We start from the raw sequence: 8988 nt of genomic DNA, 5'->3' as shown, positions 1-8988 counted from the left end.
TAAGGATGGTGTTATGACTGATCTAAATAATTACGTATTATGTAGAGCAGCATCTGTCTCTGCTGTCAGGAGACATCGTTAAAATTATTGGAACTTTATAGTTCCAATTAGAGAGAGACATACTAGCGTGTCCTATGAGTTTGCTTTATACTTTTCCTATGAGACTACATTTAATATACATGAATTCCATATCAAAATATTAAGTGTAGACCACATCCTTGCCATCTACAGTGATGCTAGTAGTGCTAAAACATTTAATAAAAAATCACACCTATGTGAAGTGAGGGGCGTTCTTCATCGTACATCATCAGGTCGTAAAATAGACACTTTGTGCCTATTTGCTCAGACACTATGACGTCAAATTCTCCATTCATTGTCAATGGGAATTTAATGTCTTGTTTAAGACGAAGTTTGTAGAGTGTAGACGGTAACTAAAAGCAAAAACATGGACCAGATACAGATGAGATGAGACAATTCATCTCCCCCCTGTTTTTGTTCTTAAAGCCTCCTGTGGATTTACTTACTGGCTGCCCTTTATGCCGTTCTGAGTCTTTATCAGAACCCCAGGTGTGATGCAGTGTGGACAGGTGTTGGAAATTAGCACTTGGGCTAGATGACCAATGCATCTGGTCTGTCTAATGTGATTGTGATGTCCATGTCAGATGAACATCAATCAATCAATCAATCAATCAACCAATCAATCAATCAATCAATCAATCAATCTGGCCACAAAGGATAAATTTATCATAAATGTACATTAAACAGTACCATTTGAACTGAAAAGCTCAACACTGTAAAAACGATCTCCACAAATGCTTAATCAACTTCCTCAAGGATGTCCGTGGCAGACAGTGTTCCAAGTAACCACAGACGCACGGACACAGCGCCACGCACCACCACACTTAACAGTATAACCACAGGCGCACGGACACAGCGCCACGCACCACCACACTTAACCACAGACGCACGGACACAGCGCCACGCACCACCACACTTAACAGTATAATCACAGACGCACGGACACAGCGCCACGCACCACCACACTTAACCACAGACGCACGGACACAGCGCCACGCACCACCACACTTAACCACAGACGCACGGACACAGCGCCACGCACCACCACACTTAACAGTATAATCACAGACGCACGGACACAGCGCCACGCACCACCACACTTAACCACAGACGCACGGACACAGCGCCACGCACCACCACACTTAACCACAGACGCACGGACACAGCACCACGCACCACCACACGGACACATCGCCACGCACCACCACACGGACACATCGCCACGCACCACCACACTTAACAGTATCATCTGTGACTGTGACTGATAGCCTCTTTTGATTTGATTTGATTTACTGCCTCAACAAGTCAGCCGAGCCACGTTATGAAGGATTAGTCTGAACTCTGAAGTGGTCATTTTTGTGCAACCAATATCCTAATAAATCTCAATGATGAATTATTGAGAAATTATATGCACGTAGGCTGCACAGAATGCACAAATTGTAATTTAGCTAATTCATCTATTTGTGTAACATATGGTTCGCCAGTGTGCCATTGTGTGGAATATATGGCCGGTTGTCCGGGTGGCCACTCATCCAGGTGACCAGTTGTCTGGGTGGCCACTCATCCAGGTGGCCAGTTGTCCGGGTGGCCACTCATCCAAGTGGCCAGTTGTCCGGGTGGCCACTCATCCAGGTGGCCAGTTGTCCGGGTGGCCACTCATCCAAGTGACCTGCAGTTGTCTGGGTGGCCAGTTGTCCGGGTGGCCACTCATCCAGGTGGCCGGTTGTCCGGGTGGCCACTCATCCAGGTGGCCGGTTGTCCGGGTGGCCACTCATCCAGGTGGCCGGTTGTCCGGGTGGCCACTCATCCAGATGGCCAGTTGTCCGGGTGGCCACTCATCCAGGTGGCCAGTTGTCTGGGTGCCCACTCATCCAGGTGACCAGTTGTCCGGGTGGCCACTCATCCAGGTGGCCAGTTGTCTGGGTGCCCACTCATCCAGGTGGCCAGTTGTCATGGGCTCAAACTGTCTGTAAAAGCAACTAACTCCGCCCCCTCTCCTGTAGCAGGCACACACACAGAGCAGCATGGCTGCAGTGCAGATCCGGAGCGTGTTGTCACGAAACGGATGACGTCATATCACCATCATATAAGGTGCAGAGAATAGAAGGGATCATTAATTTAGTACAGTAGTGTTAGTACATCAATTAGAAGTATAAGAAAGGAGGTATCTAAAGGTAGACCTTAAACTCAAACGTGACCAGCTCCGTTGAGGGATTAAGCCGTAAGGCTTCCCCAAATAGGAGTCTTCATAGACTTCTCTGACGGTTCCCTATACAAGTATAGGAGAATAGGAGTCTTCATAGACTTCTCTGACGGTTCCCTATACAAGTATAGGAGAATAGGAGTCTTCATAGACTTCTCTGACGGTTCCCTATACAAGTATAGGAGAATCTCGGTTATAGAGTGGAAAATAAACGAATCAAAAGAGGCAGCTAGGATTGTTCCCTGTAGTCTGTTAAAAGTATGATACCTGCAACTTAGCACTGACGCTAATGTTATGAAAACAATTAATCTATTTCTAAAATCTATGTAGTGTTTGTGTGATAGTTGAGTCTTTTTTCACTTTCTCCCCACTGTTTTGTGCCCAGTGATGCAGCACCGTCATAAAGCCCTTCCATTACTGACAATAGGGTATTGATGCTTTTGAAGTAAAAGACATGGGGTATACTTCTTCCATCACCAACTGGCAGATCAAAGCACTGAAGTCTACGGACTGGACTGCACAGTGAGGAACACTCCTCCTTTATAAGGACATGATGTCGTTGTAGCCGTGTGTCTCGTTAGCTTCCTTAGATCCTAGATGACGCACGTGGAGAGAGGTGCCTTATGTTATCTGTCACACACACACACACACACACACACACACACACACACACACACACACACACACACACACACACACACACACACACACACACACACACACACACTAATCAAGCTTTGTTGTTTGCAGAAGTATCTGGCTAATGTTGAGATCTACCAGGGTTTTGACTTTCTCAGTGTTTTTGGCTTCCACTCAACATGTATGTTTATCCTGTGATCTATCTCGGGCTTGGCTGTGCATCACTTTAAATGGACAATATTTGTTTATTATTAAAGTATATACATCTAATAATAATTTTCATGACATGCAATCCCTCAACTGGTCACTATACAGTTATGAAAGTAATTGTTTTCATCACTGTTAATCTATGCTTGACGGCCAGAAGTATAATATCATGAGCAGGCTCTTCTCAAAATAGGTCTCAAGTCAGTCTCATGTAAACAAACACCAATAGCCCCAAAAGCTCCCTGTAGCAGGCTACTGTATACTGTATATCAAATCAACAGCCGCTGTATTTTGAACAAGCTGATCGTAATCACTGCAAAGAGAGCATATCGAGAGCATATCGCAGAAGCCACTTTATGGTGCATCTGTTGCTGTAACAGTTGCGTGTAGAGATGCACCCTCTGTGGCATATGACTCACACAGTTATCACTTATCACCCACCCTGGGACTATCCTCAGCTTCACGCTCCACTTCCTCCATGATGTGAAGCAGTGAAATGATGAAGGATGGGCCATGAACTGTGTGTCCAGCCTAGGACAGAGCAGGACAGCTCACCCCACATCCTGCCCTGCTCTGGGGCTCAGTGGCTGTTTATAGCCAGGCACGCTAGCTTAGCTGTGCCTATCACAAAAAGATCCATATACATTCTAAATCGATGCAACACTACAAAAAATTGAAGAACAGTTTGCCATATGGCAAGATATAACTGATTGACTTCCAGTTTTAGATGTTTTCAGTCCCACCAGTGAGAGTGTTCATGGGGATCTAAGGATGGCAGTGTTGGCCCATTCAAACCACTTACTGTATAGGTCAGTAATGGACACCAGCAGTCCTTTAGCCTATAAGCCTTGTTTCATCATTCATTTCATCAGTAGTCTTGTCTCATCATTTCAACCATGGTCTATCTCTTATGCTAAATGCAGCCTGCAATAACTCTAAACTTTAGATAACAGTCTGGAGCTCAGGACTACCTACGCAGATCCACATAAAAAAGATTCTTTACACAAGATAGTCTAAGTGCCAGTGCCAGTGACAGCATGCAGTTATGTTGACACAGCACAGAGTAAACAGTTAGTGTGTCCTTTGTATGGAGAAAGAAATGTAATAATAGCTGCAGGACAGAAAACATCTTCCTGTCTGTATCCAAAGACGCCCGTCGCCAGCGGCAGATGCAGATTGTAACTGTGTACTGTGTGCTAGCCAAATGCGTCCGTTTTTCTTTTGCTTTATCAGAATGCACACAATGCGATGTGAGTCCTTGTGTGTTTAGCAGATTCATGGTGCTGTACGTGGAGTCTGATTGGAAACAAAAACACAGTACGGAACAAAGACAGCCAGATGATAATGATGCTACAACAGATGGAGAAGTACAGTGTTCCTCTCTGCTTTACGCACAAGCAGAAATCATATACTTATGTACAGTATGTGCGCACACGCATGCACTCTAATTGAAAATGATCATGGCCTTTAATTGCCTTGGGGTGATAATTCAATCTGTTTACTGTTATTATTTACTGTTAATTGTGTATCCGATGGTTTGCACTGGAGGAAGCTATTACGTTTCGGTATAGTACCAACTTTGAATATTAACACTTCTGTGAAAAAAGAAACCCAATAAACAAAAGTTTTCTTAAAAATAAATAAATAAACTAGAAAAAGTGCCCTTCCGGGCACAGGTCTCCACCAGGAGGATAGGAGTGTGTGTGATGTTTGGCAAGGATGTTTAGGAGGATGTTTTTTTTTGTTTTTGATGATTTGAGGCATTTTGTTCCAAAAATGTGTTTTGCAAAAATCAACCTGTTGGTGGCGCTATAACAGGCCAATGTGAAAAGGGTGGGATATATTCCTCAGCCTAGTAAGAGAAAGTGTGAAAGATCTCACGTAAATTGCATGCTGCGTTCATGATTTGAGGCTATTGTTCAAAACGGGGCAATCTTGCAAACTGTGAAAGCCAATTATAGCCAATTAGGATGGAATATGAAATATCGGACAGATCCAACTTGAGCACATGACCATAGAGATACTGTGTAACGATTTGTGAGATTTTTGGACAGAATGTGGAGGAGTAATATCAAAAAATGTGTTTTACAAAAGTCGGCCTCCTGGTGGCGCTATAAAAGGCAGATGCGGAAAATGCAGGTCAAAGGTTTGTCCTTGGCCTCTAGGGAGTGTGCATGCAACGTTTCACGCAGATCGGTGCAGTTGTAGGTCAAAAATGTGAAAAGCTGCCTCATGGTGGCGCTATAACTGGCCGTTCTGGAAAATGTGGGGCAGAGGTTCATCGTTGGCATCCAGGGAGTGTGTGTGCAAAGTTTGGCATCGGCCGGGTTAACGGTGCCGGAGATTAGCTGTACACAGACGGACGGAAGGACACACACACGGACGGACGGACACACACACGGACGGAGTGCAAAACATACTCTCTCCCCATGCCTTCGGCCTGGTGGAGACAATAAATAAAAGATCTTGGTAGAAATGAGTTAAATGGTATTATACAACAGGTCTAAAGCAATCTGATTGGTTGAAACAGCCGTCTAGCCATGCTTCAAATGAGCATGATGGAACACCTAATCAAAACAAAGAAATCACCTGTTCTGTTCTCCCAGAGCGCAGCAGACTCGGTGGCTAGGCTAGCTAGTTTCTTGGGACATTTGTGGTAATAGTGGCTATACATCTGTCATAAAAAAAATATGATTGTCTTAGCGATTATCTTAGTTTTAAGGGTAACTGTTGTATAATTGCAATATTACACTCGAGTGGTGTTCTGCGCTTCTTTTCAGAACTCGCCCTTCCTGCAGCATCGCAGGCATGCATTAATGACTTTAAACCACCCCTTCTCCCTTGATCGTTTTCAATCTTTTAAGGATGGCTGGATATGGAACAGCTGCGTGCCTGCGTCGCGCCGTCCTAGCCTACTGGAGGGAACCCCAAAAACAACAAACAGCCAGTACCCCGTTCAGAAATGGATTATATTATTAATTGTTATTTATTTGGTGGACTTACTACTTGGAAGAAGAGGATGAGAAGGAGAACGCAAAACCAAACAACGAGAGATATGTTGCATTGTCAAAAGAAGTCCTCGATAACTGAGAAATGTCTAGGAATGAAGTCAGTACAGCCAAGCCAACTACTTGGGCAATGAAAATAGCCAATCTACAAGTTCACACGGCACACAACAACGCGCAACGTGTTGTAAGATCAGTTATTTTGGCCACACGACACGGTTGTACAATGGAGCATATCTTGAATTCCTCCCACTGCACTGCTCAGAGCTCAGCTGTGTTGATGAGACAGAGCCTGAGGCTCAGAGCGCAGGGGACTATATAATGTCTCAGTCAAATGAACTCTTCTATTTACAGGCAAACAGACGTTGAAACATAACTTTTTATTTTGATAGTGAATTGCCCCACAATATGAATTCATTTTGATGTGTTTTTTTTTTGTTGGTAACTGTTGTATAATCGCAATATTACACTCGAGGGTGTGCTTTAACGTAATTATTTGCACTTCAGTGGTGCTTGCGCAACACAACTCGTTCCTGACCGCATCACTGTCGTGCCAATAATCACAGTAAAGCACGGCCCTCTCGTGTAATATTGCTTAAGTATTCTTCACACCGATCCACCGACCGATCGCTTTGAAAGTAGACTCTTGTAGAGTCGGGGGAAAGAAAACTGTTCCGTCCAGTCCATAGTTATGGGCATATGAGAGGTCTATCTATGGTGTCATGGCCATGGGTCTCATCTCCGAGCCATGGGGCTGGATAGTTGCTGCCCTGGCTGGCTACAACTTAGTATTTAAAAATTATAGTTTTATTGTAAAAACATGAAATTGAAGTTGTAGTTCACCCAAAAATGACTTACTTTCTATCACACAGCCCATGAAGCCTTGTTTGAGACTCCACCGGTCATCAATTTATTAGCCTCGGAAACCCAGACGTTTTTATTTCCAGGGAGAAATTTATTGGCTTAGGCTTAAAAAAAAAGATAGGCCTCTATAAATTCAACGCTTCATGAGGTGCGTAATTGACAGTAAAAAAAGGGCCATGCTGCATTCATTGCATCAAAACACTATGGACAAGCAGCCTGCATTCTACTGATGGCATCTTTTAGATGCATGTTTTCAGCCCCCTAGTGGATCTAAGGATGCCAATGTTGATCTGTTCTAAACACTTAGGTCATGATCTCTAGGGGTCCCTTCGCTAGCAGGGCTTTTAGACTGTGAGTCTTGTTTCATCATTCATTTCATCATGAGTCTTGTTTCATCATTTTGAACCACGGCGCTCTATACTGCTGACTGCAGTGTGCCATTTACCTTTAGATAACAGTCTGGAAGACAGACGGAACTGTCCCTACAGACCCCGGGGAAAAAAATTGTACAAGATGTAGCCTAAAAAACGCCATTGACAGAATGTGCTTATGTTGTCTACTAGTAGCAAGTTCATGTATGTACTGTATGATGGAATCTGATTGGAAATGCAAACAAAGACAGGCAATCATCCCACCCCTGGAGAATCTAATTTCAGGGACTAATATTAGCAAATTATGCTACAACAGATGGAGTAATAATACAGTGTTCCTACTTCCTCGCTGCTTTATGTACAAGCAGAAATTATACACTTATGCATGTGCACACGTGCGCACACTAATTGAAAACGGTAATGGCCCAGCCTTCCTGTATGTCTGCTAACTCAATAAATATTGTGCTGACAGTTGGATAAGTATTGGTTTGAAATGGGTAGACGTGTGAGTGTGCGAGCTTGCGTGGCTGCGTGTGTATTCCTGACATACAGTAGGCTACATTCTAGGACAAATTGTGGACATCAAACCAGTTGACTGCATGGGGATGTATGTCTAACTGGGAACAGAATTAGTTAAGGTTAGGTTTAGTTTTATAGTATGGCTGCTTGTGTACGATAAATGGTGCAATTATATAGTGCTTCTATCCAAAGTGCTTTACATGGATTGTGCATTACATTCACCCATTCACACACACATTCATATGCTGATGGTGGAGGAAACCATGCAAGGCACCAACCTGTACATTGGGAGCAATTAGCGGTTCAGCGTCTTGCTCAAGGAGCCCGGGATTGAACTGGGAACCTCACGGTGTGTGTGTGTGTGTGTGTGTGTGTGTGAGAGACATGCTCCCATGAGCATGCCACAGTTAAAACGAACAAGGCAGCTTCAGTGGCTTAGTGGCTTACTGTCCCATTGTCATCTCCTCTTTCACGCTGAGGTGACAGGTGCCTTCATCACTTTTCCGCCTACAATACCCTTCCCTACCTCCCGTCTCTCCCTCCCATTCTTGATCCGTCGATTGGTCCGTCCGTCCTCGAATGGCGGGTGATAGGTCATCTGCCAGAGGACACCGCACACGGACAGGGACCGTTAGGCATTATGTAACTGCACTCCTGCTTCTCCTCCCCCCATCGCTTCCTCTCCCTCAGGGGTGTTAAAGTCAACACTGGTAAATAGCTCAGGGAGGACAGGGACGTGACCCTGGGGGACGCCAGTGATCAACACTGATCCATCGGAGCTCCTCGGTCCCATCACACGTACGGTGACTTAATGAACCACTCTCTAACCTTAACCTGGACAGCCTCTTAATACACTTAACACAGCGATTCCCTCAGCCTGATTACCCCTGACGCTAACGCTGATAGCATTGGACGACCAAACCTTTTCCAAGGCCAACAGCAAATGTTCTCTTATAGCGAGAAGTACACCGCATACCTCAAAAGAAAGCTTCATTTGTCCACTCCAATTTTTTTCTTTTAATTGATTTTACCAGCTTCCATTCTGGAGATATTTACCTTTATGTAACACCTGCTTTTGTAGTAACGTACTCTTCTTGAACAG

The 8988-nt window shown here is 44.4% G+C and overlaps 1 protein-coding gene across 1 annotated transcript in view; it reads left to right on the top strand.

The window, feature by feature from the left end:
- The window catches only part of hcn2b (hyperpolarization activated cyclic nucleotide-gated potassium channel 2b), a gene marked incomplete at its 3' end in the record, with an annotated part of 51873 nt that overhangs the window by 18377 nt on the left and 24508 nt on the right, over positions 1-8988 (top strand). The gene's annotated exons all lie outside the window — the stretch shown is intronic.

The sequence above is a fragment of the Electrona antarctica genome (genome assembly GCF_951216825.1).
Source record: "Electrona antarctica genome assembly, chromosome: 7".
Classification (NCBI taxonomy): Eukaryota; Metazoa; Chordata; class Actinopteri; order Myctophiformes; family Myctophidae; genus Electrona; species Electrona antarctica.
The sequence above is the reverse complement of the archived record's forward strand: the minus strand, read 5'-3'. Positions and strand labels throughout refer to the sequence as shown.